Here is a 26,846-nt window from a genome sequence, read left to right on the forward strand (position 1 = left end):
CGGGCGACTTTTTATCCTCACAAGAAAAAGTGATGAAGCAATGCTGTCTAAACAAACTGTCCCTTACCAAGTGTTTGGATGCACCAAAATGGTGGATCCATCATATATTTCAAGGTGATTAAACAAAGCTAAATGCTTAGGTGGGCCAGGAGATTGTAGCAATCCATCATCCTCTGAATGATGGGGATATGGGGTTAGTTTGCGATCTGTAAACAAATTTGCTTTGTTAGCTTGTCAAACTTCACATCCAATTTGTAACACGCACTCAAAACCAGAAAATATATAAATGTTAGCGGTGATGGATTAGTCGAAATGACGGAAACAGGCCACATATATGTAGTTTGGAGTTGTTCTCACATTTAGGAAGGTGAAAACCTGTTGAAGACTCAGGAAACAAAGGCCAGTTCTAACAGGAAGGGGCCTGCAATATAGCAGAGGATGGTTTCGATCCATCGACCTCTGGGTTATGGGCCCAGCACGCTTCCGCTGCGCCACTCTGCTATACTTTTCAGAATGCCAGGAGATTGTAGCAATCCATCCTCCTCTGAATTATGGGGCTATGGGGCTGGTTTGCTATCTGTAAAGCAATTTGCTTTGTCAGTATGTCAAACTTCAAATCCAATTTGTACCATGCATTCAAAACCAGAAAATATATAAATGTTAGCGGTGATGGATTAGTCGAAATGACAAAAACTGGCCGCATATATGTAGTTTGGAGTTGTTCTCACATTTATGAAGGTGAATACCTGATGAAGACTCAAGAAACAAGGGCCAATTCTAACAGCAAGGGACCTGCAATATAGCAGAGGATGGTTTCGATCCATCGACCTCTGGGTCATGGGCCCAGCACGCTTCCGCTGCGCCACTCTGCACCTGCGGTTCCAATGCTGCATTTCAGTCATCCTACATGTAGTGGGAAAATTTTGTAAAACTGTTGATGTCTTAAATTATTTATTTTTCTGATATAGCATTAACCTAAAAGTCCCATGCAAGTTTTTATCACATTTTCTTCATTCTTTGCCACAGGCACTGCTTATTGGCTACATTTCAGTTACGCTACTCCTCAAAAGAAGATGAAAAAAAGAAACAATGACATGCTTTACATTTTTTGATTAATATGACAACAACTTAGAAATTAGTGCTATTACTTCTTCCATTCTTTTCCCCTGGGTGTGATTAATTTCCTTTTAAGAGACATAAAGCACACTGGGCAAATAAAAGTGTAATGCACCCCAGACGAGACTCAAACCCACAATCCCTGGCTTAGGAGGCCAGTGCCTTATCCATTAGGCCACTGGGGCACCGAAGCGGGCAACTTTTTATCCTCACAAGAAAAAGTGATGAAGCAATGCTGTCTAAACAAACTGTCCCTTACCAAGTGTTTGGATGCACCAAAATGGTGGATCCATCATATATTTCAAGGTGATTAAACAAAGCTAAATGCTTAGGTGGGCCAGGAGATTGTAGCAATCCATCATCCTCTGAATGATGGGGATATGGGGTTAGTTTGCGATCTGTAAACAAATTTGCTTTGTTAGTATGTCAAACTTCACATCCAATTTGTAACACGCACTCAAAACCAGAAAATATATAAATGTTAGCGGTGATGGATTAGCCGAAATGACGGAAACAGGCCAGATATATGTAGTTTGGAGTTGTTCTCACATTTATAAAGGTGAATACCTGATGAAGACTCAGGAAACAAGGGCCAATTCTAACAGGAAGGGACCTGCAATATAGCAGAGGATGGTTTCCATCTATCGACCTCTGGGTTATGGGCCCAGCACACTTCCGCGGCGCCACTCTGCTGCTGCGGTTCCCTTGCTGCATTTCAGTCATCCTACATGTAGTGGGAAAATTTTGTAAAACTGTTGATGTCTTAAATTATTTATTTTTCTGATATAGCATTAACCTAAAAGTCCCATGCAAGTTTTTATCACATTTTCTTCATTCTTTGCCACAGGGACTGCTTATTGGCTACATTTCAGTTACGATTCTCCTCAAAAGAAGATGAAAAAAAGAAACAATGACATGCTTTACATTTTTTGATTAATATGACAACAACTTAGAAATTAGTGCTATTACTTCTTCCATTCTTTTCCCCTGGGTGTGATTAATTTCCTTTTAAGAGACATAAAACACACTGGGCAAATAAAAGTGTAATGCACCCCAGACGGGACTCGAACCCACAATCCCTGGCTTAGGAGGCCAGTGCCTTATCCATTAGGCCACTGGGGCACCGAAAGGGATGACTTTTTATCCTCACAAGAAAAAGTGATGAAGCAATGCTGTCTAAACAAACTGTCCCTTACCAAGTGTTTGGATACACCAAAATGGTGGATCCATCATATATTTCAAGGTGATTAAACAAAGCTAAATGCTTAGGTGGGCCAGGAGATTGTAGCAATCCATCATCCTCTGAATGATGGGGATATGGGGTTAGTTTGCGATCTGTAAACAAATTTGCTTTGTTAGTATGTCAAACTTCACATCCAATTTGTAACACGCACTCAAAACCAGAAAATATATAAATGTTAGCGGTGATGGATTAGTCGAAATGACGGAAACAGGCCACATATATGTAGTTTGGAGTTGTTCAAACATTTAGGAAGGTGAAAACCAGTTGAAGACTCAGGAAACAAAGGCCAGTTCTAACAGGAAGGGGCCTGCAATATAGCAGAAAATGGTTTCGAGCCATCGACCTCTGGGTTATGGGCCCAGCACGCTTCCGCTGCGCCACTCTGCTATACTCTTCAGAATGCCAGGAGATTGTAGCAATCCATCCTCCTCTGAATTATGGGGCTATGGGGCTGGTTTGCTATCTGTAAAGCAATTTGCTTTGTCAGTATGTCAAACTTCAAATCCAATTTGTACCATGCATTCAAAACCAGAAAATATATAAATGTTAGCGGTGATGGATTAGTCGAAATGACAAAAACTGGCCGCATATATGTAGTTTGGAGTTGTTCTCACATTTATGAAGGTGAATACCTGATGAAGACTCAAGAAACAAGGGCCAATTCTAACAGCAAGGGACCTGCAATATAGCAGAGGATGGTTTCGATCCATCGACCTCTGGGTTATGGGCCCAGCACGCTTCCGCTGCGCCACTCTGCTCCTGCGGTTCCAATGCTGCATTTCAGTCATCCTACATGTAGTGGGAAAATTTTGTAAAACTGTTGATGTCTTAAATTATTTATTTTTCTGATATAGCATTAACCTAAAAGTCCCATCCAAGTTTTTATCACATTTTCTTCATTCTTTGCCACAGGCACTGCTTATTGGCTACATTTCAGTTACGCTACTCCTCAAAAGAAGATGAAAAAAAGAAACAATGACATGCTTTACATTTTTTGATTAATATGACAACAACTTAGAAATTAGTGCTATTACTTCTTCCATTCTTTTCCCCTGGGTGTGATTAATTTCCTTTTAAGAGACATAAAGCACACTGGGCAAATAAAAGTGTAATGCACCCCAGACGAGACTCAAACCCACAATCCCTGGCTTAGGAGGCCAGTGCCTTATCCATTAGGTCACTGGGGCACCGAAGCGGGCACCTTTTTATCCTCACAAGAAAAAGTGATGAAGCAATGCTGTCTAAACAAACTGTCCCTTACCAAGTGTTTGGATGCACCAAAATGGTGGATCCATCATATATTTCAAGGTGATTAAACAAAGCTAAATGCTTAGGTGGGCCAGGAGATTGTAGCAATCCATCATCCTCTGAATGATGGGGATATGGGGTTAGTTTGCGATCTGTAAACAAATTTGCTTTGTTAGTATGTCAAACTTCACATCCAATTTGTAACACGCACTCAAAACCAGAAAATATATAAATGTTAGCGGTGATGGATTAGCCGAAATGACGGAAACAGGCCACATATATGTAGTTTGGAGTTGTTCTCACATTTATAAAGGTGAATACCTGATGAAGACTCAGGAAACAAGGGCCAATTCTAACAGGAAGGGACCTGCAATATAGCAGAGGATGGTTTCGATCTATCGACCTCTGGGTTATGGGCCCAGCACACTTCCGCTGCGCCACTCTGCTGCTGCGGTTCCCTTGCTGCATTTCAGTCATCCTACATGTAGTGGGAAAATTTTGTAAAACTGTTGATGTCTTAAATTATTTATTTTTCTGATATAGCATTAACCTAAAAGTCCCATGCAAGTTTTTATCACATTTTCTTCATTCTTTGCCACAGGCACTGCTTATTGGCTACATTTCAGTTACGCTACTCCTCAAAAGAAGATGAAAAAAAGAAACAATGACATGCTTTACATTTTTTGATTAATATGACAACAACTTAGAAATGAGTGCTATTACTTCTTCCATTCTTTTCCCCTGGGTGTGATTAATTTCCTTTTAAGAGACATAAAGCACACTGGGAAAATAAAAGTGTAATGCACCCCAGACGAAACTCGAACCCACAATCCCTGGCTTAGGAGGCCAGTGCCTTATCCATTAGGCCACTGGGGCACCGAAAGGGATGACTTTTTATCCTCACAAGAAAAAGTGATGAAGCAATGCTGTCTAAACAAACTGTCCCTTACCAAGTGTTTGGATACACCAAAATGGTGGATCCATCATATATTTCAAGGTGATTAAACAAAGCTAAATGCTTAGGTGGGCCAGGAGATTGTAGCAATCCATCATCCTCTGAATGATGGGGATATGGGGTTAGTTTGCGATCTGTAAACAAATTTGCTTTGTTAGTATGTCAAACTTCACATCCAATTTGTAACACGCACTCAAAACCAGAAAATATATAAATGTTAGCGGTGATGGATTAGTCGAAATGACGGAAACAGGCTACATATATGTAGTTTGGAGTTGTTCTCACATTTAGGAAGGTGAAAACCTGTTGAAGACTCAGGAAACAAAGGCCAGTTCTAACAGGAAGGGGCCTGCAATATAGCAGAGGATGGTTTCGATCCATGGACCTCTGGGTTATGGGCCCAGCACGCTTCCGCTGCGCCACTCTGCTATACTCTGCAGAATGCCAGGAGATTGTAGCAATCCATCCTCCTCTGAATTATGGGGCTATGGGGCTGGTTTGCTATCTGTAAAGCAATTTGCTTTGTCAGTATGTCAAACTTCAAATCCAATTTGTACCATGCATTCAAAACCAGAAAATATATAAATGTTAGCGGTGATGGATTAGTCGAAATGACAAAAACAGGCCACATATATGTAGTTTGGAGTTGTTCTCACATTTACGAAGGTGAATACCTGATGAAGACTCAAGAAACAAGGGCCAATTCTAACAGGAAGGGACCTGCGTTATAGAAGAGGATGGTTTCGATCCATCGACCTCTGGGTTATGGGCCCGGCACGCTTCCGCTGCGCCACTCTGCTCCTGCGGTTCCGATGCTGCATTTCAGTCATCCTACATGTAGTGGGAAATTTTTGTAAAACTGTTGATGTCTTAAATTATTTATTTTTCTGATATAGCATTAACCTAAAAGTCCCATGCAAGTTTTTATCACATTTTCTTCATTCTTTGCCACAGGCACTGCTTATTGGCTACATTTCAGTTACGCTACTCCTCAAAAGAAGATGAAAAAAAGAAACAATGACATGCTTTACATTTTTTGATTAATATGACAACAACTTAGAAATTAGTGCTATTACTTCTTCCATTCTTTTCCCCTGGGTGTGATTAATTTCCTTTTAAGAGACATAAAGCACACTGGGCAAATAAAAGTGTAATGCACCCCAGACGGGACTCGAACCCACAATCCCTGGCTTAGGAGGCCAGTGCCTTATCCATTAGGCCACTGGGGCAACGAAGCGGGCGACTTTTTATCCTCACAAGAAAAAGTGATGAAGCAATGCTGTCTAAACAAACTGTCCCTTACCAAGTGTTTGGATGCACCAAAATGGTGGATCCATCATATATTTCAAGGTGATTAAACAAAGCTAAATGCTTAGGTGGGCCAGGAGATTGTAGCAATCCATCATCCTCTGAATGATGGGGATATGGGGTTAGTTTGCGATCTGTAAACAAATTTGCTTTGTTAGTATGTCAAACTTCACATCCAATTTGTAACACGCACTCAAAACCAGAAAATATATAAATGTTAGCGGTGACGGATTAGTCGAAATGACGGAAACAGGCTACATATATGTAGTTTGGAGTTGTTCTCACATTTAGGAAGGTGAAAACCTGTTGAAGACTCAGGAAACAAAGGCCAGTTCTAAGCGGAAGGGGCCTGCAATATAGCAGGGGATGGTTTCAATCCATCGACCTCTGGGTTATGGGCCCAGCACGCTTCCGCTGCGCCAGTCTGCTATATTCTTCAGAAAGCCAGGAGATTGTAGCAATCCATCCTCCTCTGAATTATGGGGCTATGGGGCTGGTTTGCTATCTGTAAAGCAATTTGCTTTGTCAGTATGTCAAACTTCAAATCCAATTTGTACCATGCATTCAAAACCAGAAAATATATAAATGTTAGCGGTGATGGATTAGTCGAAATGACAAAAACTAGCCGCGTTATATGTAGTTTGGAGTTGTTCTCACATTTATAAAGGTGAATACCTGATGAAGACTCAGGAAACAAGGGCCAATTCTAACAGGAAAGGACCTGCAATATAGCAGAGGATGGTTTCGATCCATCGACCTCTGGGTTATGGGCCCAGCACGCTTCCGCTGCGCCACTCTGCTCCTGCGGTTCCCATGCTGCATTTCAGTCATCCTACATGTAGTGGGAAAAGTTTGTAAAACTGTTGATGTCTTAAATTATTTATTTTTCTGATATAGCATTAACCTAAAAGTCCCATGCAAGTTTTTATCACATTTTCTTCATTCTTTGCCACAGGCACTGCTTATTGGCTACATTTCAGTTACGCTACTCCTCAAAAGAAGATGAAAAAAAGAAACAATGACATGCTTTACATTTTTTGATTAATATGACAACAACTTAGAAATTAGTGCTATTACTTCTTCCATTCTTTTCCCCTGGGTGTGATTAATTTCCTTTTAAGAGACATAAAGCCCACTGGGCAAATAAAAGTGAAATGCACCCCAGAGGGGACTCGAACCCACAATCCCTGGCTTAGGAGGCCAGTGCCTTATCCATTAGGCCACTGGGGCACCGAATGGGATGACTTTTTATCCTCACAAGAAAAAGTGATGAAGCAATGCTGTCTAAACAAACTGTCCCTTACCAAGTGTTTGGATGCACCAAAATGGTGGATCCATCATATATTTCAAGGTGATTAAACAAAGCTAAATGCTTAGGTGGGCCAGGAGATTGTAGCAATCCATCATCCTCTGAATGATGGGGATATGGGGTTAGTTTGCGATCTGTAAACAAATTTGCTTTGTTAGTATGTCAAACTTCACATCCAATTTGTAACACGCACTCAAAACCAGAAAATATATAAATGTTAGCGGTGACGGATTAGTCGAAATGACGGAAACAGGCTACATATATGTAGTTTGGAGTTGTTCTCACATTTAGGAAGGTGAAAACCTGTTGAAGACTCAGGAAACAAAGGCCAGTTCTAAGCGGAAGGGGCCTGCAATATAGCAGGGGATGGTTTCAATCCATCGACCTCTGGGTTATGGGCCCAGCACGCTTCCGCTGCGCCAGTCTGCTATATTCTTCAGAAAGCCAGGAGATTGTAGCAATCCATCCTCCTCTGAATTATGGGGCTATGGGGCTGGTTTGCTATCTGTAAAGCAATTTGCTTTGTCAGTATGTCAAACTTCAAATCCAATTTGTACCATGCATTCAAAACCAGAAAATATATAAATGTTAGCGGTGATGGATTAGTCGAAATGACAAAAACTAGCCGCGTTATATGTAGTTTGGAGTTGTTCTCACTTTTATAAAGGTGAATACCTGATGAAGACTCAGGAAACAAGGGCCAATTCTAACAGGAAAGGACCTGCAATATAGCAGAGGATGGTTTCGATCCATCGACCTCTGGGTTATGGGCCCAGCACGCTTCCGCTGCGCCACTCTGCTCCTGCGGTTCCCATGCTGCATTTCAGTCATCCTACATGTAGTGGGAAAAGTTTGTAAAACTGTTGATGTCTTAAATTATTTATTTTTCTGATATAGCATTAACCTAAAAGTCCCATGCAAGTTTTTATCACATTTTCTTCATTCTTTGCCACAGGCACTGCTTATTGGCTACATTTCAGTTACGCTACTCCTCAAAAGAAGATGAAAAAAAGAAACAATGACATGCTTTACATTTTTTGATTAATATGACAACAACTTAGAAATTAGTGCTATTACTTCTTCCATTCTTTTCCCCTGGGTGTGATTAATTTCCTTTTAAGAGACATAAAGCCCACTGGGCAAATAAAAGTGAAATGCACCCCAGACGGGACTCGAACCCACAATCCCTGGCTTAGGAGGCCAGTGCCTTATCCATTAGGCCACTGGGGCACCGAATGGGATGACTTTTTATCCTCACAAGAAAAAGTGATGAAGCAATGCTGTCTAAACAAACTGTCCCTTACCAAGTGTTTGGATGCACCAAAATGGTGGATCCATCATATATTTCAAGGTGATTAAACAAAGCTAAATGCTTAGGTGGGCCAGGAGATTGTAGCAATCCATCATCCTCTGAATGATGGGGATATGGGGTTAGTTTGCGATCTGTAAACAAATTTGCTTTGTTAGTATGTCAAACTTCACATCCAATTTGTAACACGCACTCAAAACCAGAAAATATATAAATGTTAGCGGTGACGGATTAGTCGAAATGACGGAAACAGGCTACATATATGTAGTTTGGAGTTGTTCTCACATTTAGGAAGGTGAAAACCTGTTGAAGACTCAGGAAACAAAGGCCAGTTCTAACAGGAAGGGGCCTGCAATATAGCAGAGGTTGGTTTCAATCCATCGACCTCTGGGTTATGGGCCCAGCACGCTTCCGCTGCGCCACTCTGCTATACTCTTCAGAATGCCAGGAGATTGTAGCAATCCATCCTCCTCTGAATTATGGGGCTATGGGGCTGGTTTGCTATCTGTAAAGCAATTTGCTTTGTCAGTATGTCAAACTTCAAATCCAATTTGTACCATGCATTCAAAACCAGAAAATATATAAATGTTAGCGGTGATGGATTAGTCGAAATGACAAAAACAGGCCACATATATGTAGTTTGGAGTTGTTCTCACATTTACGAAGGTGAATACCTGATGAAGACTCAAGAAACAAGGGCCAATTCTAACAGGAAGGGACCTGCGATATAGCAGAGGATGGTTTCGATCCATCGACCTCTGGGTTATGGGCCCAGCACGCTTCCGCTGCGCCACTCTGCTCCTGCAGTTCCAATGCTGCATTTCAGTCATCCTACATGTAGTGGGAAAATTTTGTAAAACTGTTGATGTCTTAAATTATTTATTTTTCTGATATAGCATTAACCTAAAAGTCCCATGCAAGTTTTTATCACATTTTCTTCATTCTTTGCCACAGGCACTGCTTATTGGCTACATTTCAGTTACACTACTCCTCAAAAGAAGATGAAAAAAAGAAACAATGACATGCTTTACATTTTTTGATTAATATGACAACAACTTAGAAATTAGTGCTATTACTTCTTCCATTCTTTTCCCCTGGGTGTGATTAATTTCCTTTTAAGAGACATAAAGCACACTGGGCAAATAAAAGTGAAATGCACCCCAGACGGGACTCGAACCCACAATCCCTGGCTTAGGAGGCCAGTGCCTTATCCATTAGGCCACTGGGGCACCGAAAGGGACGACTTTTTATCCTCACAAGAAAAAGTGATGAAGCAATGCTGTCTAAACAAACTGTCCCTTACCAAGTGTTTGGATGCACCAAAATGGTGGATCCATCATATATTTCAAGGTGATTAAACAAAGCTAAATGCTTAGGTGGGCCAGGAGATTGTAGCAATCCATCATCCTCTGAATGATGGGGATATGGGGTTAGTTTGCGATCTGTAAACAAATTTGCTTTGTTAGTATGTCAAACTTCACATCCAATTTGTAACACGCACTCAAAACCAGAAAATATATAAATGTTAGCGGTGATGGATTAGTCGAAATGACGGAAAATGGCCACATATATGTAGTTTGGAGTTGTTCTCACATTTAGGAAGGTGAAAACCTGTTGAAGACTCAGGAAACAAAGGCCAGTTCTAACAGGAAGGCGCCTGCAATATAGCAGAGGATGGTTTCGATCCATCGACCTCTGGGTTATGGGCCCAGCACGCTTCCGCTGCGCCACTCTGCTATACTCTTCAGAATGCCAGGAGATTGTAGCAGTCCATCCTCCTCTGAATTATGGGGCTATGGGGCTGGTTTGCTATCTGTAAAGCAATTTGCTTTGTCAGTATGTCAAACTTCAAATCCAATTTGTACCATGCATTCAAAACCAGAAAATATATAAATGTTAGCGGTGATGGATTAGTCGAAATGACAAAAACAGGCCACATATATGTAGTTGTTCTCACATTTACGAAGGTGAATACCTGATGAAGACTCAGGAAACAAGGGCCAATTCTAACAGGAAGGGACCTGCGATATAGCAGAAGATGGTTTCGATTCATCGATCTCTGGGTTATGGGCCCAGCACGCTTCCGCTGCGCCACTCTGCTCCTGCGGTTCCGATGCTGCATTTCAGTCATCCTACATGTAGTGGGAAAATTTTGTAAAACTGTTGATGTCTTAAATTATTTATTTTTCTGATATAGCATTAACCTAAAAGTCCCATCCAAGTTTTTATCACATTTTCTTCATTCTTTGCCACAGGCACTGCTTATTGGCTACATTTCAGTTACGCTACTCCTCAAAAGAAGATGAAAAAAAGAAACAATGACATGCTTTACATTTTTTGATTAATATGACAACAACTTAGAAATTAGTGCTATTACTTCTTCCATTCTTTTCCCCTGGGTGTGATTAATTTCCTTTTAAGAGACATAAAGCACACTGGGCAAATAAAAGTGTAATGCTCCCCAGACGGGACTCGAACCCACAATCCCTGGCTTAGGAGGCCAGTGCCTTATCCATTAGGCCACTGGGGCAACGCAGCGGGCGACTTTTTATCCTCACAAGAAAAAGTGATGAAGCAATGCTGTCTAAACAAACTGTCCCTTACCAAGTGTTTGGATGCACCAAAATGGTGGATCCATCATATATTTCAAGGTGATTAAACAAAGCTAAATGCTTAGGTGGGCCAGGAGATTGTAGCAATCCATCATCCTCTGAATGATGGGGATATGGGGTTAGTTTGCGATCTGTAAACAAATTTGCTTTGTTAGTATGTCAAACTTCACATCCAATTTGTAACACGCACTCAAAACCAGAAAATATATAAATGTTAGCGGTGACGGATTAGTCGAAATGACGGAAACAGGCCACATATATGTAGTTTGGAGTTGTTCTCACATTTAGGAAGGTGAAAACCTGTTGAAGACTCAGGAAACAAAGGCCAGTTCTAAGCGGAAGGGGCCTGCAATATAGCAGGGGATGGTTCCGATCCATCTACCTCTGGGTTATGGGCCCAGCACGCTTCCGCTGCGCCAGTCTGCTATATTCTTCAGAAAGCCAGGAGATTGTAGCAATCCATCCTCCTCTGAATTATGGGGCTATGGGGCTGGTTTGCTATCTGTAAAGCAATTTGCTTTGTCAGTATGTCAAACTTCAAATCCAATTTGTACCATGCATTCAAAACCAGAAAATATATAAATGTTAGCGGTGATGGATTAGTCGAAATGACAAAAACTAGCCGTGTTATATGTAGTTTGGAGTTGTTCTCACATTTATAAAGGTGAATACCTGATGAAGACTCAGGAAACAAGGGCCAATTCTAACAGGAAGGGACCTGCAATATAGCAGAGGATGGTTTCGATCCATCGACCTCTGGGTTATGGGCCCAGCACACTTCCGCTGCGCCACTCTGCTATACTCTTCAGAATGCCAGGAGATTGTAGCAGTCCATCCTCCTCTGAATTATGGGGCTATGGGGCTGGTTTGCTATCTGTAAAGGAATTTGCTTTGTCAGTATGTCAAACTTCAAATCCAATTTGTACCATGCATTCAAAACCAGAAAATATATAAATGTTAGCGGTGATGGATTAGTCGAAATGACAAAAACAGGCCACATATATGTAGTTGTTCTCACATTTACGAAGGTGAATACCTGATGAAGACTCAGGAAACAAGGGCCAATTCTAACAGGAAGTGACCTGCGATATAGCAGAAGATGGTTTCGATCCATCGACCTCTGGGTTATGGGCCCAGCACGCTTCCGCTGCGCCACTCTGCTCCTGCGGTTCCGATGCTGCATTTCAGTCATCCTACATGTAGTGGGAAAATTTTGTAAAACTGTTGATGTCTTAAATTATTTATTTTTCTGATATAGCATTAACCTAAAAGTCCCATGCAAGTTTTTATCACATTTTCTTCATTCTTTGCCACAGGCACTGCTTATTGGCTACATTTCAGTTACGCTACTCCTCAAAAGAAGATGAAAAAAAGAAACAATGACATGCTTTACATTTTTTGATTAATATGACAACAACTTAGAAATTAGTGCTATTACTTCTTCCATTCTTTTCCCCTGGGTGTGATTAATTTCCTTTTAAGAGACATAAAGCACACTGGGCAAATAAAAGTGTAATGCTCCCCAGACGGGACTCGAACCCACAATCCCTGGCTTAGGAGGCCAGTGCCTTATCCATTAGGCCACTGGGGCAACGCAGCGGGCGACTTTTTATCCTCACAAGAAAAAGTGATGAAGCAATGCTGTCTAAACAAACTGTCCCTTACCAAGTGTTTGGATGCACCAAAATGGTGGATCCATCATATATTTCAAGGTGATTAAACAAAGCTAAATGCTTAGGTGGGCCAGGAGATTGTAGCAATCCATCATCCTCTGAATGATGGGGATATGGGGTTAGTTTGCGATCTGTAAACAAATTTGCTTTGTTAGTATGTCAAACTTCACATCCAATTTGTAACACGCACTCAAAACCAGAAAATATATAAATGTTAGCGGTGACGGATTAGTCGAAATGACGGAAACAGGCCACATATATGTAGTTTGGAGTTGTTCTCACATTTAGGAAGGTGAAAACCTGTTGAAGACTCAGGAAACAAAGGCCAGTTCTAAGCGGAAGGGGCCTGCAATATAGCAGGGGATGGTTTCGATCCATCGACCTCTGGGTTATGGGCCCAGCACGCTTCCGCTGCGCCAGTCTGCTATATTCTTCAGAAAGCCAGGAGATTGTAGCAATCCATCCTCCTCTGAATTATGGGGCTATGGGGCTGGTTTGCTATCTGTAAAGCAATTTGCTTTGTCAGTATGTCAAACTTCAAATCCAATTTGTACCATGCATTCAAAACCAGAAAATATATAAATGTTAGCGGTGATGGATTAGTCGAAATGACAAAAACTAGCCGCGTTATATGTAGTTTGGAGTTGTTCTCACATTTATAAAGGTGAATACCTGATGAAGACTCAGGAAACGCGGGCCAATTCTAACAGGAAGGGACCTGCAATATAGCAGAGGATGGTTTCGATCCATCGACCTCTGGGTTATGGGCCCAGCACGCTTCCGCTGCGCCACTCTGCTCCTGCGGTGCTCATGCTGCATTTCAGTCATCCTACATGTAGTGGGAAAAGTTTGTAAAACTGTTGATGTCTTAAATTATTTATTTTTCTGATATAGCATTAACCTAAAAGTCCCATGCAAGTTTTTATCACATTTTCTTCATTCTTTGCCACAGGGACTGCTTATTGGCTACATTTCAGTTACGCTACTCCTCAAAAGAAGATGAAAAAAAGAAGCAATGACATGCTTTACATTTTTTGATTAATGTGACAACAACTTAGAAATTAGTGCTATTACTTCTTCCATTCTTTTCCCCTGGGTGTGATTAATTTCCTTTTAAGAGACATAAAGCACACTGGGCAAATAAAAGTGCAATGCACCCCAGACGGGACACGAACCCACAATCCCTGGCTTAGGAGGCCAGTGCCTTATCCATTAGGCCACTGGGGCACCGAAAGGCATGACTTTTTATCCTCACAAGAAAAAGTGATGAAGCAATGCTGTCTAAACAAACTGTCCCTTACCAAGTGTTTGGATGCACCAAAATGGTGGATCCATCATATATTTCAAGGTGATTAAACAAAGCTAAATGCTTAGGTGGGCCAGGAGATTGTAGCAATCCATCATCCTCTGAATGATGGGGATATGGGGTTAGTTTGCGATCTGTAAACAAATTTGCTTTGTTAGTATGTCAAACTTCACATCCAATTTGTAACACGCACTCAAAACCAGAAAATATATAAATGTTAGCGGTGACGGATTAGTCGAAATGACGGAAACAGGCCACATATATGTAGTTTGGAGTTGTTCTCACATTTAGGAAGGTGAAAACCTGTTGAAGACTCAGGAAACAAAGGCCAGTTCTAAGCGGAAGGGGCCTGCAATATAGCAGGGGATGGTTTCAATCCATCGACTTCTGGGTTATGGGCCCAGCACGCTTCCGCTGCGCCACTCTGCTCCTGCGGTTCCCATTCTGCATTTCAGTCATCCTACATGTAGTGGGAAAAGTTTGTAAAACTTTTGATGTCTTAAATTATTTATTTTTCTGATATAGCATTAACCTAAAAGTCCCATGCAAGTTTTTATCACATTTTCTTCATTCTTTGCCACAGGCACTGCTTATTGGCTACATTTCAGTTACGCTACTCCTCAAAAGAAGATGAAAAAAAGAAACAATGACATGCTTTACATTTTTTGATTAATATGACAACAACTTAGAAATGAGTGCTATTACTTCTTCCATTCTTTTCCCCTGGGTGTGATTAATTTCCTTTTAAGAGACATAAAGCACACTGGGCAAATAAAAGTGTAATGCACCCCAGACGAGACTCGAACCCACAATCCCTGGCTTAGGAGGCCAGTGCCTTATCCATTAGGCCATTGGGGCACCGAAGCGGGCGACTTTTTATCCTCACAAGAAAAAGTGATGAAGCAATGCTGTCTAAACAAACTGTCCCTTACCAAGTGTTTGGATGCACCAAAATGGTGGATCCATCATATATTTCAAGGTGATTAAACAAAGCTAAATGCTTAGGTGGGCCAGGAGATTGTAGCAATCCATCATCCTCTGAATGATGGGGATATGGGGTTAGTTTGCGATCTGTAAACAAATTTGCTTTGTTAGTATGTCAAACTTCACATCCAATTTGTAACACGCACTCAAAACCAGAAAATATATAAATGTTAGCGGTGACGGATTAGTCGAAATGACAGAAACAGGCCACATATATGTAGTTTGGAGTTGTTCTCACATTTAGGAAGGTGAAAACCTGTTGAAGACTCAGGAAACAAAGGCCAGTTCTAAGCGGAAGGGGCCTGCAATATAGCAGGGGATGGTTTCAATCCATCGACCTCTGGGTTATGGGCCCAGCACGCTTCCGCTGCGCCAGTCTGCTATATTCTTCAGAAAGCCAGGAGATTGTAGCAATCCATCCTCCTCTGAATTATGGGGCTATGGGGCTGGTTTGCTATCTGTAAAGCAATTTGCTTTGTCAGTATGTCAAACTTCAAATCCAATTTGTACCATGCATTCAAAACCAGAAAATATATAAATGTTAGCGGTGATGGATTAGTCGAAATGACAAAAACTAGCCGCGTTATATGTAGTTTGGAGTTGTTCTCACATTTATAAAGGTGAATACTTGATGAAGACTCAGGAAACAAGGGCCAATTCTAACAGGAAGCGACCTGCAATATAGCAGGGGATGGTTTCGATCCATGGACCTCTGGGTTATGGGCCCAGCAGACTTCCGCTGCGCCACTCTGCTCCTGCGGTTCTCATGCTGCATTTCAGTCATCCTACATGTAGTGGGAAAAGTTTGTAAAACTGTTGATGTCTTAAATTATTTATTTTTCTGATATAGCATTAACCTAAAAGTCCCATGCAAGTTTTTATCACATTTTCTTCATTCTTTGCCACAGGCACTGCTTATTGGCTACATTTCAGTTACGCTACTCCTCAAAAGAAGATGAAAAAAAGAAACAATGACATGCTTTACATTTTTTGATTAATATGACAACAACTTAGAAATGAGTGCTATTACTTCTTCCATTCTTTTCCCCTGGGTGTGATTAATTTCCTTTTAAGAGACATAAAGCACACTGAGCAAATAAAAGTGTAATGCACCCCAGACGAGACTCGAACCCACAATCCCTGGCTTAGGAGGCCAGTGCCTTATCCATTAGGCCATTGGGGCACCGAAGCGGGCGACTTTTTATCCTCACAAGAAAAAGTGATGAAGCAATGCTGTCTAAACAAACTGTCCCTTACCAAGTGTTTGGATGCACCAAAATGGTGGATCCATCATATATTTCAAGGTGATTAAACAAAGCTAAATGCTTAGGTGGGCCAGGAGATTGTAGCAATCCATCATCCTCTGAATGATGGGGATATGGGGTTAGTTTGCGATCTGTAAACAAATTTGCTTTGTTAGTATGTCAAACTTCACATCCAATTTGTAACACGCACTCAAAACCAGAAAATATATAAATGTTAGCGGTGATGGATTAGTCGAAATGACGGAAAAAGGCCACGTATATGTAGTTTGGAGTTGTTCTCACATTTAGGAAGGTGAAAACCTGTTGAAGACTCAGGAAACAAAGGCCAGTTCTAACAGGAAGGGGCCTGCAATATAGCAGAGGATGGTTTCGATCCATCGACCTCTGGGTTATGGGCCCAGCACGCTTCCGCTGCGCCACTCTGCTCCTGCGGTTCCGATGCTGCATTTCAGTCATCCTACATGTAGTGGGAAAATTTTGTAAAACTGTTGATGTCTTAAATTATTTATTTTTCTGATATAGCATTAATCTAAAAGTCCCATGCAAGTTTTTATCACATTTTCTTCATTCTTTGGCACAGGGACTGCTTATTGGCTACATTTCAGTTACGCTACTCCTCAAAAGAAGATGAAAAAAAGAAACAATGACATGCTTTACATTTTTTGATTAATATGACAACAACTTAGAAATTAGTGCTATTACTTCTTCCATTCTTTTCCCCTGGGTGTGATTAATTTCCTTTTAAGAGACATAAAGCACACTGGGCAAATAAAAGTGTAATGCACCCCAGACGGGACTCGAACCCACAATCCCTGGCTTAGGAGGCCAGTGCCTTATCCATTAGGCCACTGGGGCACCGAAAGGGATGACTTTTTATCCTCACAAGAAAAAGTGATGAAGCAATGCTGTCTAAACAAACTGTCCCTTACCAAGTGTTTGGATGCACCAAAATGGTGGATCCATCATATATTTCAAGGTGATTAAACAAAGCTAAATGCTTAGGTGGGCCAGGAGATTGTAGCAATCCATCATCCTCTGAATGATGGGGATATGGGGTTAGTTTGCGATCTGTAAACAAATTTGCTTTGTTAGTATGTCAAACTTCACATCCAATTTGTAACACGCACTCAAAACCAGAAAATATATAAATGTTAGCGGTGATGGATTAGTCGAAATGACGGAAAAAGGCCACATATATGTAGTTTGGAGTTGTTCTCACATTTAGGAAGGTGAAAACCTGTTGAAGACTCAGGAAACAAAGGCCAGTTCTAACAGGAAGGGGCCTGCAATATAGCAGAGGATGGTTTCGATCCATCGACCTCTGGGTTATGGGCCCAGCACGCTTCCGCTGCGCCACTCTGCTCCAGCGGTTCCAATGCTGCATTTCAGTCATCCTACATGTAGTGGGAAAATTTTGTAAAACTGTTGATATCTTAAATTATTTATTTTTCTGATATAGCATTAACCTAAAAGTCCCATGCAAGTTTTTATCACATTTTCTTCATTCTTTGCCACAGGGACTGCTTATTGGCTACATTTCAGTTACGCTACTCCTCAAAAGAAGATGAAAAAAAGAAACAATGACATGCTTTACATTTTTTGATTAATATGACAACAACTTAGAAATGAGTGCTATTACTTCTTCCATTCTTTTCCCCTGGGTGTGATTAATTTCCTTTTAAGAGACATAAAGCACACTGGGCAAATAAAAGTGTAATTCACCCCAGACGGGACTCGAACCCACAATCCCTGGCTTAGGAGGCCAGTGCCTTATCCATTAGGCCACTGGGGCACCAAAAGGGATGACTTTTTATCCTCACAAGAAAAAGTGATGAAGCAATGCTGTCTAAACAAACTGTCCCTTACCAAGTGTTTGGATGCACCAAAATGGTGGATCCATCATATATTTCAAGGTGATTAAACAAAGCTAAATGCTTAGGTGGGCCAGGAGATTGTCGCAATCCATCTTCCTCTGAATGATGGGGATATGGGGTTAGTTTGCGATCTGTAAACAAATTTGCTTTAGTATGTCAAACTTCACATCCAATTTGTAACACGCACTCAAAACCAGAAAATATATAAATGTTAGCGGTGATGGATTAGTCGAAATGACGGAAACAGGCCACATATATGTAGTTTGGAGTTGTTCTCACATTTAGGAAGGTGAAAACCTGTTGAAGACTCAGGAAACAAAGGCCAGTTCTCAGCTGAAGGGGCCTGCAATATAGCAGAGGAGAGTTTCAATCCATCGACCTCTGGGATATGGGCCCAGCACGCTTCCGCTGCGCCACTCTGCTATACTCTTCAGAATGCCAGGAGATTGTAGCAATCCATCCTCCTCTGAATTATGGGGCTATGGGGCTGGTTTGCTATCTGTAAAGCAATTTGCTTTGTCAGTATGTCAAACTTCAAATCCAATTTGTACCATGCATTCAAAACCAGAAAATATATAAATGTTAGCGGTGATGGATTAGTCGAAATGACAAAAACTGGCCGCATATATGTAGTTTGGAGTTGTTCTCACATTTATGAAGGTGAAAACCTGATGAAGACTCAAGAAACAAGGGCCAATTCTAACAGCAAGGGACCTGCAATATAGCAGAGGATGGTTTCGATCCATCGACCTCTGGGTTATGGGCCCAGCACGCTTCCGCTGCACCACTCTGCTCCTGCGGTTCCAATGCTGCATTTCAGTCATCCTACATGTAGTGGGAAAATTTTGTAAAACTGTTGATGTCTTAAATTATTTATTTTTCTGATATAGCATTAACCTAAAAGTCCCATCCAAGTTTTTATCACATTTTCTTCATTCTTTGCCACAGGCACTGCTTATTGGCTACATTTCAGTTACGCTACTCCTCAAAAGAAGATGAAAAAAAGAAACAATGACATGCTTTACATTTTTTGATTAATATGACAACAACTTAGAAATGAGTGCTATTACTTCTTCCATTCTTTTCCCCTGGGTGTGATTAATTTCCTTTTAAGAGACATAAAGCACACTGAGCAAATAAAAGTGTAATGCACCCCAGACGAGACTCGAACCCACAATCCCTGGCTTAGGAGGCCAGTGCCTTATCCATTAGGCCATTGGGGCACCGAAGCGGGCGACTTTTTATCCTCACAAGAAAAAGTGATGAAGCAATGCTGTCTAAACAAACTGTCCCTTACCAAGTGTTTGGATGCACCAAAATGGTGGATCCATCATATATTTCAAGGTGATTAAACAAAGCTAAATGCTTAGGTGGGCCAGGAGATTGTAGCAATCCATCATCCTCTGAATGATGGGGATATGGGGTTAGTTTGCGATCTGTAAACAAATTTGCTTTGTTAGTATGTCAAACTTCACATCCAATTTGTAACACGCACTCAAAACCAGAAAATATATAAATGTTAGCGGTGATGGATTAGTCGAAATGACGGAAAAAGGCCACGTATATGTAGTTTGGAGTTGTTCTCACATTTAGGAAGGTGAAAACCTGTTGAAGACTCAGGAAACAAAGGCCAGTTCTAACAGGAAGGGGCCTGCAATATAGCAGAGGATGGTTTCGATCCATCGACCTCTGGGTTATGGGCCCAGCACGCTTCCGCTGCGCCACTCTGCTCCTGCGGTTCCGATGCTGCATTTCAGTCATCCTACATGTAGTGGGAAAATTTTGTAAAACTGTTGATGTCTTAAATTATTTATTTTTCTGATATAGCATTAACCTAAAAGTCCCATGCAAGTTTTTATCACATTTTCTTCATTCTTTGGCACAGGGACTGCTTATTGGCTACATTTCAGTTACGCTACTCCTCAAAAGAAGATGAAAAAAAGAAACAATGACATGCTTTACATTTTTTGATTAATATGACAACAACTTAGAAATTAGTGCTATTACTTCTTCCATTCTTTTCCCCTGGGTGTGATTAATTTCCTTTTAAGAGACATAAAGCACACTGGGCAAATAAAAGTGTAATGCACCCCAGACGGGACTCGAACCCACAATCCCTGGCTTAGGAGGCCAGTGCCTTATCCATTAGGCCACTGGGGCACCGAAAGGGATGACTTTTTATCCTCACAAGAAAAAGTGATGAAGCAATGCTGTCTAAACAAACTGTCCCTTACCAAGTGTTTGGATGCACCAAAATGGTGGATCCATCATATATTTCAAGGTGATTAAACAAAGCTAAATGCTTAGGTGGGCCAGGAGATTGTAGCAATCCATCATCCTCTGAATGATGGGGATATGGGGTTAGTTTGCGATCTGTAAACAAATTTGCTTTGTTAGTATGTCAAACTTCACATCCAATTTGTAACACGCACTCAAAACCAGAAAATATATAAATGTTAGCGGTGATGGATTAGTCGAAATGACGGAAAAAGGCCACATATATGTAGTTTGGAGTTGTTCTCACATTTAGGAAGGTGAAAACCTGTTGAAGACTCAGGAAACAAAGGCCAGTTCTAACAGGAAGGGGCCTGCAATATAGCAGAGGATGGTTTCGATCCATCGACCTCTGGGTTATGGGCCCAGCACGCTTCCGCTGCGCCACTCTGCTCCAGCGGTTCCAATGCTGCATTTCAGTCATCCTACATGTAGTGGGAAAATTTTGTAAAACTGTTGATATCTTAAATTATTTATTTTTCTGATATAGCATTAACCTAAAAGTCCCATGCAAGTTTTTATCACATTTTCTTCATTCTTTGCCACAGGGACTGCTTATTGGCTACATTTCAGTTACGCTACTCCTCAAAAGAAGATGAAAAAAAGAAACAATGACATGCTTTACATTTTTTGATTAATATGACAACAACTTAGAAATGAGTGCTATTACTTCTTCCATTCTTTTCCCCTGGGTGTGATTAATTTCCTTTTAAGAGACATAAAGCACACTGGGCAAATAAAAGTGTAATGCACCCCAGACGGGACTCGAACCCACAATCCCTGGCTTAGGAGGCCAGTGCCTTATCCATTAGGCCACTGGGGCACCAAAAGGGATGACTTTTTATCCTCACAAGAAAAAGTGATGAAGCAATGCTGTCTAAACAAACTGTCCCTTACCAAGTGTTTGGATGCACCAAAATGGTGGATCCATCATATATTTCAAGGTGATTAAACAAAGCTAAATGCTTAGGTGGGCCAGGAGATTGTCGCAATCCATCTTCCTCTGAATGATGGGGATATGGGGTTAGTTTGCGATCTGTAAACAAATTTGCTTTAGTATGTCAAACTTCACATCCAATTTGTAACACGCACTCAAAACCAGAAAATATATAAATGTTAGCGGTGATGGATTAGTCGAAATGACGGAAACAGGCCACATATATGTAGTTTGGAGTTGTTCTCACATTTAGGAAGGTGAAAACCTGTTGAAGACTCAGGAAACAAAGGCCAGTTCTCAGCTGAAGGGGCCTGCAATATAGCAGAGGAGAGTTTCAATCCATCGACCTCTGGGATATGGGCCCAGCACGCTTCCGCTGCGCCACTCTGCTATACTCTTCAGAATGCCAGGAGATTGTAGCAATCCATCCTCCTCTGAATTATGGGGCTATGGGGCTGGTTTGCTATCTGTAAAGCAATTTGCTTTGTCAGTATGTCAAACTTCAAATCCAATTTGTACCATGCATTCAAAACCAGAAAATATATAAATGTTAGCGGTGATGGATTAGTCGAAATGACAAAAACTGGCCGCATATATGTAGTTTGGAGTTGTTCTCACATTTATGAAGGTGAAAACCTGATGAAGACTCAAGAAACAAGGGCCAATTCTAACAGCAAGGGACCTGCAATATAGCAGAGGATGGTTTCGATCCATCGACCTCTGGGTTATGGGCCCAGCACGCTTCCGCTGCACCACTCTGCTCCTGCGGTTCCAATGCTGCATTTCAGTCATCCTACATGTAGTGGGAAAATTTTGTAAAACTGTTGATGTCTTAAATTATTTATTTTTCTGATATAGCATTAACCTAAAAGTCCCATCCAAGTTTTTATCACATTTTCTTTATTCTTTGCCACAGGGACTGCTTATTGGCTACATTTCAGTTACGCTACTCCTCAAAAGAAGATGAAAAAAAGAAACAATGACATGCTTTACATTTTTTAATTAATATGACAACAACTTAGAAATTAGTGCTATTACTTCTTCCATTCTTTTCCCCTGGGTGTGATTAATTTCCTTTTAAGAGACATAAAGCACACTGGGCAAATAAAAGTGTAATGCACCCCAGACGGGACTCGAACCCACAATCCCTGGCTTAGGAGGCCAGTGCCTTATCCATTAGGCCACTGGGGCACCAAAAGGGATGACTTTTTATCCTCACAAGAAAAAGTGATGAAGCAATGCTGTCTAAACAAACTGTCCCTTACCAAGTGTTTGGATGCACCAAAATGGTGGATCCATCATATATTTCAAGGTGATTAAACAAAGCTAAATGCTTAGGTGGGCCAGGAGATTGTAGCAATCCATCATCCTCTGAATGATGGGGATATGGGGTTAGTTTGCGATCTGTAAACAAATTTGCTTTGTTAGTATGTCAAACTTCACATCCAATTTGTAACACGCACTCAAAACCAGAAAATATATAAATGTCAGCGGTGATGGATTAGCCGAAATGACGGAAACAGGCCGCATATATGTAGTTTGGAGTTGTTCTCACATTTATAAAGGTGAATACCTGATGAAGACTCAGGAAACAAGGGCCAATTCTAACAGGAAGGGACCTGCAATATAGCAGAGGATGGTTTCCATCTATCGACCTCTGGGTTATGGGCCCAGCACACTTCCGCTGCGCCACTCTGCTATACTCTTCAGAATGCCAGGAGATTGTAGCAATCCATCCTCCTCTGAATTATGGGGCTATGGGGCTGGTTTGCTATCTGTAAAGCAATTTGCTTTGTCAGTATGTCAAACTTCAAATCCAATTTGTACCATGCATTCAAAATCAGAAAATATATAAATGTTAGCGGTGATGGATTAGTCGAAATGACAAAAACTGGCCGCATATATGTAGTTTGGGGTTGTTCTCACATTTATGAAGGTGAATACCTGATGAAGACTCAAGAAACAAGGGCCAATTCTAACAGCAAGGGACCTGCAATATAGCAGAGGATGGTTTCGATCCATCGACCTCTGGGTTATGGGCCCAGCACGCTTCCGCTGCGCCACTCTGCTCCTGCGGTTCCAATGCTGCATTTCAGTCATCCTACATGTAGTGGGAAAATTTTGTAAAACTGTTGATGTCTTAAATTATTTATTTTTCTGATATAGCATTAACCTAAAAGTCCCATCCAAGTTTTTATCACATTTTCTTCATTCTTTGCCACAGGCACTGCTTATTGGCTACATTTCAGTTACGCTACTCCTCAAAAGAAGATGAAAAAAAGAAACAATGACATGCTTTACATTTTTTAATTAATATGACAACAACTTAGAAATTAGTGCTATTACTTCTTCCATTCTTTTCCCCTGGGTGTGATTAATTTCCTTTTAAGAGACATAAAGCACACTGGGCAAATAAAAGTGTAATGCACCCCAGACGAGACTCGAACCCACAATCCCTGGCTTAGGAGGCCAGTGCCTTATCCATTAGGCCACTGGGGCACCGAAGCGGGCGACTTTTTATCCTCACAAGAAAAAGTGATGAAGCAATGCTGTCTAAACAAACTGTCCCTTACCAAGTGTTTGGATGCACCAAAATGGTGGATCCATCATATATTTCAAGGTGATTAAACAAAGCTAAATGCTTAGGTGGGCCAGGAGATTGTAGCAATCCATCATCCTCTGAATGATGGGGATATGGGGTTAGTTTGCGATCTGTAAACAAATTTGCTTTGTTAGTATGTCAAACTTCACATCCAATTTGTAACACGCACTCAAAACCAGAAAATATATAAATGTTAGCGGTGATGGATTAGCCGAAATGACGGAAACAGGCCACATATATGTAGTTTGGAGTTGTTCTCACATTTATAAAGGTGAATACCTGATGAAGACTGAGGAAACAAGGGCCAATTCTAACAGGAAGGGACCTGCAATATAGCAGAGGATGGTTTCCATCTATCGACCTCTGGGTTATGGGCCCAGCACACTTCCGCTGCGCCACTCTGCTCCTGCTGTTCCCATGCTGCATTTCAGTCATCCTACATGTAGTGGGAAAATTTTGTAAAACTGTTGATGTCTTAAATTATTTATTTTTCTGATATAGCATTAACCTAAAAGTCCCATCCAAGTTTTTATCACATTTTCTTCATTCTTTGCCACAGGGACTGCTTATTGGCTACATTTCAGTTACGCTTCTCCTCAAAAGAAGATGAAAAAAAGAAACAATGACATGCTTTACATTTTTTGATTAATATGACAACAACTTAGAAATTAGTGCTATTACTTCTTCCATTCTTTTCCCCTGGGTGTGATTAATTTCCTTTTAAGAGACATAAAGCACACTGGGCAAATAAAAGTGTAATGCACCCCAGACGAGACTCGAACCCACAATCCCTGGCTTAGGAGGCCAGTGCCTTATCCATTAGGCCACTGGGGCACCGAAGCGGGCGACTTTTTATCCTCACAAGAAAAAGTGATGAAGCAATGCTGTCTAAACAAACTGTCCCTTACCAAGTGTTTGGATGCACCAAAATGGTGGATCCATCATATATTTCAAGGTGATTAAACAAAGCTAAATGCTTAGGTGGGCCAGGAGATTGTAGCAATCCATCATCCTCTGAATGATGGGGATATGGGGTTAGTTTGCGATCTGTAAAAAAATTTGCTTTGTTAGTATGTCAAACTTCACATCCAATTTGTAACACGCACTCAAAACCAGAAAATATATAAATGTTAGCGGTGATGGATTAGCCGAAATGACGGAAACAGGCCACATATATGTAGTTTGGAGTTGTTCTCACATTTATAAAGGTGAATACCTGATGAAGACTCAGGAAACAAGGGCCAATTCTAACAGGAAGGGACCTGCAATATAGCAGAGGATGGTTTCCATCTATCGACCTCTGGGTTATGGGCCCAGCACACTTCCGCTGCGCCACTCTGCTCCTGCTGTTCCCATGCTGCATTTCAGTCATCCTACATGTAGTGGGAAAATTTTGTAAAACTGTTGATGTCTTAAATTATTTATTTTTCTGATATAGCATTAACCTAAAAGTCCCATCCAAGTTTTTATCACATTTTCTTCATTCTTTGCCACAGGGACTGCTTATTGGCTACATTTCAGTTACGCTTCTCCTCAAAAGAAGATGAAAAAAAGAAACAATGACATGCTTTACATTTTTTGATTAATATGACAACAACTTAGAAATTAGTGCTATTACTTCTTCCATTCTTTTCCCCTGGGTGTGATTAATTTCCTTTTAAGAGACATAAAGCACACTGGGCAAATAAAAGTGTAATGCACCCCAGACGGGACTCGAACCCACAATCCCTAGCTTAGGAGGCCAGTGCCTTATCCATTAGGCCACTGGGGCACCGAAAGGGATGACTTTTTATCCTCACAAGAAAAAGTGATGAAGCAATGCTGTCTAAACAAACTGTCCCTTACCAAGTGTTTGGATGCACCAAAATGGTGGATCCATCATATATTTCAAGGTGATTAAACAAAGCTAAATGCTTAGGTGGGCCAGGAGATTGTAGCAATCCATCATCCTCTGAATGATGGGGATATGGGGTTAGTTTGCGATCTGTAAACAAATTTGCTTTGTTAGTATGTCAAACTTCACATCCAATTTGTAACACGCACTCAAAACCAGAAAATATATAAATGTTAGCAGTGATGGATTAGTCGAAATGACGGAAACAGGCCACATATATGTAGTTTGGAGTTGTTCTCACATTTAGGAAGGTGAAAACCTGTTGAAGACTCAGGAAACAAAGGCCAGTTCTAACAGGAAAGGGCCTGCAATATAGCAGAGGATGGTTTCGATCCATCGACCTCTGGGTTATGGGCCCAGCACGCTTCCGCTGCGCCACTCTGCTATACTCTTCAGAATGCCAGGAGATTGTAGCAATCCATCCTCCTCTGAATTATGGGGCTATGGGGCTGGTTTGCTATCTGTAAAGCAATTTGCTTTGTCAGTATGTCAAACTTCAAATCCAATTTGTACCATGCATTCAAAACCAGAAAATATATAAATGTTAGCGGTGATGGATTAGTCGAAATGACAAAAACTGGCCGCATATATGTAGTTTGGAGTTGTTCTCACATTTATGAAGGTGAATACCTGATGAAGACTCAAGAAACAAGGGCCAATTCTAACAGCAAGGGACCTGCAATATAGGAGAGGATGGTTTCGATCCATCGACCTCTGGGTTATGGGCCCAGCACGCTTCCGCTGCGCCACTCTGCTTCTGCGGTTCCAATGCTGCATTTCAGTCATCCTACATGTAGTGGGAAAATTTTGTAAAACTGTTGATGTCTTAAATTATTTATTTTTCTGATATAGCATTAACCTAAAAGTCCCATCCAAGTTTTTATCACATTTTCTTCATTCTTTGCCACAGGCACTGCTTATTGGCTACATTTCAGTT

At 41.1% G+C, this 26,846-nt stretch overlaps 15 non-coding genes across 15 annotated transcripts; all 15 read right to left on the reverse strand.

Moving 5' to 3' along the window:
* Positions 1–2,165: 2,165 nt before the first annotated feature.
* Positions 2,166–2,238, reverse strand: trnar-ccu (transfer RNA arginine (anticodon CCU)). The gene has a single exon. It is a non-coding gene; the product is annotated as a tRNA-Arg (tRNA).
* A 3,480-nt stretch (positions 2,239–5,718) lies between these two features.
* trnar-ccu (transfer RNA arginine (anticodon CCU)) lies at positions 5,719–5,791 on the reverse strand. The gene has a single exon. It is a non-coding gene; the product is annotated as a tRNA-Arg (tRNA).
* A 1,236-nt stretch (positions 5,792–7,027) lies between these two features.
* Positions 7,028–7,100, reverse strand: trnar-ccu (transfer RNA arginine (anticodon CCU)). Its single transcript has one exon. It is a non-coding gene; the product is annotated as a tRNA-Arg (tRNA).
* A 1,236-nt stretch (positions 7,101–8,336) lies between these two features.
* trnar-ccu (transfer RNA arginine (anticodon CCU)) lies at positions 8,337–8,409 on the reverse strand. Its single transcript has one exon. It is a non-coding gene; the product is annotated as a tRNA-Arg (tRNA).
* Positions 8,410–9,644: 1,235 nt separating this feature from the next.
* On the reverse strand, positions 9,645–9,717 carry trnar-ccu (transfer RNA arginine (anticodon CCU)). The gene has a single exon. It is a non-coding gene; the product is annotated as a tRNA-Arg (tRNA).
* Positions 9,718–10,943: 1,226 nt separating this feature from the next.
* trnar-ccu (transfer RNA arginine (anticodon CCU)) lies at positions 10,944–11,018 on the reverse strand. The gene has a single exon. It is a non-coding gene; the product is annotated as a tRNA-Arg (tRNA).
* Positions 11,019–12,616: 1,598 nt separating this feature from the next.
* On the reverse strand, positions 12,617–12,691 carry trnar-ccu (transfer RNA arginine (anticodon CCU)). Its single transcript has one exon. It is a non-coding gene; the product is annotated as a tRNA-Arg (tRNA).
* Positions 12,692–17,110: 4,419 nt separating this feature from the next.
* Positions 17,111–17,183, reverse strand: trnar-ccu (transfer RNA arginine (anticodon CCU)). The gene has a single exon. It is a non-coding gene; the product is annotated as a tRNA-Arg (tRNA).
* An 864-nt stretch (positions 17,184–18,047) lies between these two features.
* Positions 18,048–18,120, reverse strand: trnar-ccu (transfer RNA arginine (anticodon CCU)). Its single transcript has one exon. It is a non-coding gene; the product is annotated as a tRNA-Arg (tRNA).
* Positions 18,121–20,289: 2,169 nt separating this feature from the next.
* On the reverse strand, positions 20,290–20,362 carry trnar-ccu (transfer RNA arginine (anticodon CCU)). Its single transcript has one exon. It is a non-coding gene; the product is annotated as a tRNA-Arg (tRNA).
* An 864-nt stretch (positions 20,363–21,226) lies between these two features.
* trnar-ccu (transfer RNA arginine (anticodon CCU)) lies at positions 21,227–21,299 on the reverse strand. Its single transcript has one exon. It is a non-coding gene; the product is annotated as a tRNA-Arg (tRNA).
* A 1,232-nt stretch (positions 21,300–22,531) lies between these two features.
* trnar-ccu (transfer RNA arginine (anticodon CCU)) lies at positions 22,532–22,604 on the reverse strand. The gene has a single exon. It is a non-coding gene; the product is annotated as a tRNA-Arg (tRNA).
* Positions 22,605–23,839: 1,235 nt separating this feature from the next.
* Positions 23,840–23,912, reverse strand: trnar-ccu (transfer RNA arginine (anticodon CCU)). Its single transcript has one exon. It is a non-coding gene; the product is annotated as a tRNA-Arg (tRNA).
* An 864-nt stretch (positions 23,913–24,776) lies between these two features.
* Positions 24,777–24,849, reverse strand: trnar-ccu (transfer RNA arginine (anticodon CCU)). Its single transcript has one exon. It is a non-coding gene; the product is annotated as a tRNA-Arg (tRNA).
* Positions 24,850–25,713: 864 nt separating this feature from the next.
* On the reverse strand, positions 25,714–25,786 carry trnar-ccu (transfer RNA arginine (anticodon CCU)). The gene has a single exon. It is a non-coding gene; the product is annotated as a tRNA-Arg (tRNA).
* Between the last annotated feature and the right edge of the window lie 1,060 nt (positions 25,787–26,846).

The sequence above is a fragment of the Conger conger genome, chromosome 12 (assembly GCF_963514075.1).
Source record: "Conger conger chromosome 12, fConCon1.1, whole genome shotgun sequence".
NCBI lineage: Eukaryota > Metazoa > Chordata > Actinopteri > Anguilliformes > Congridae > Conger > Conger conger.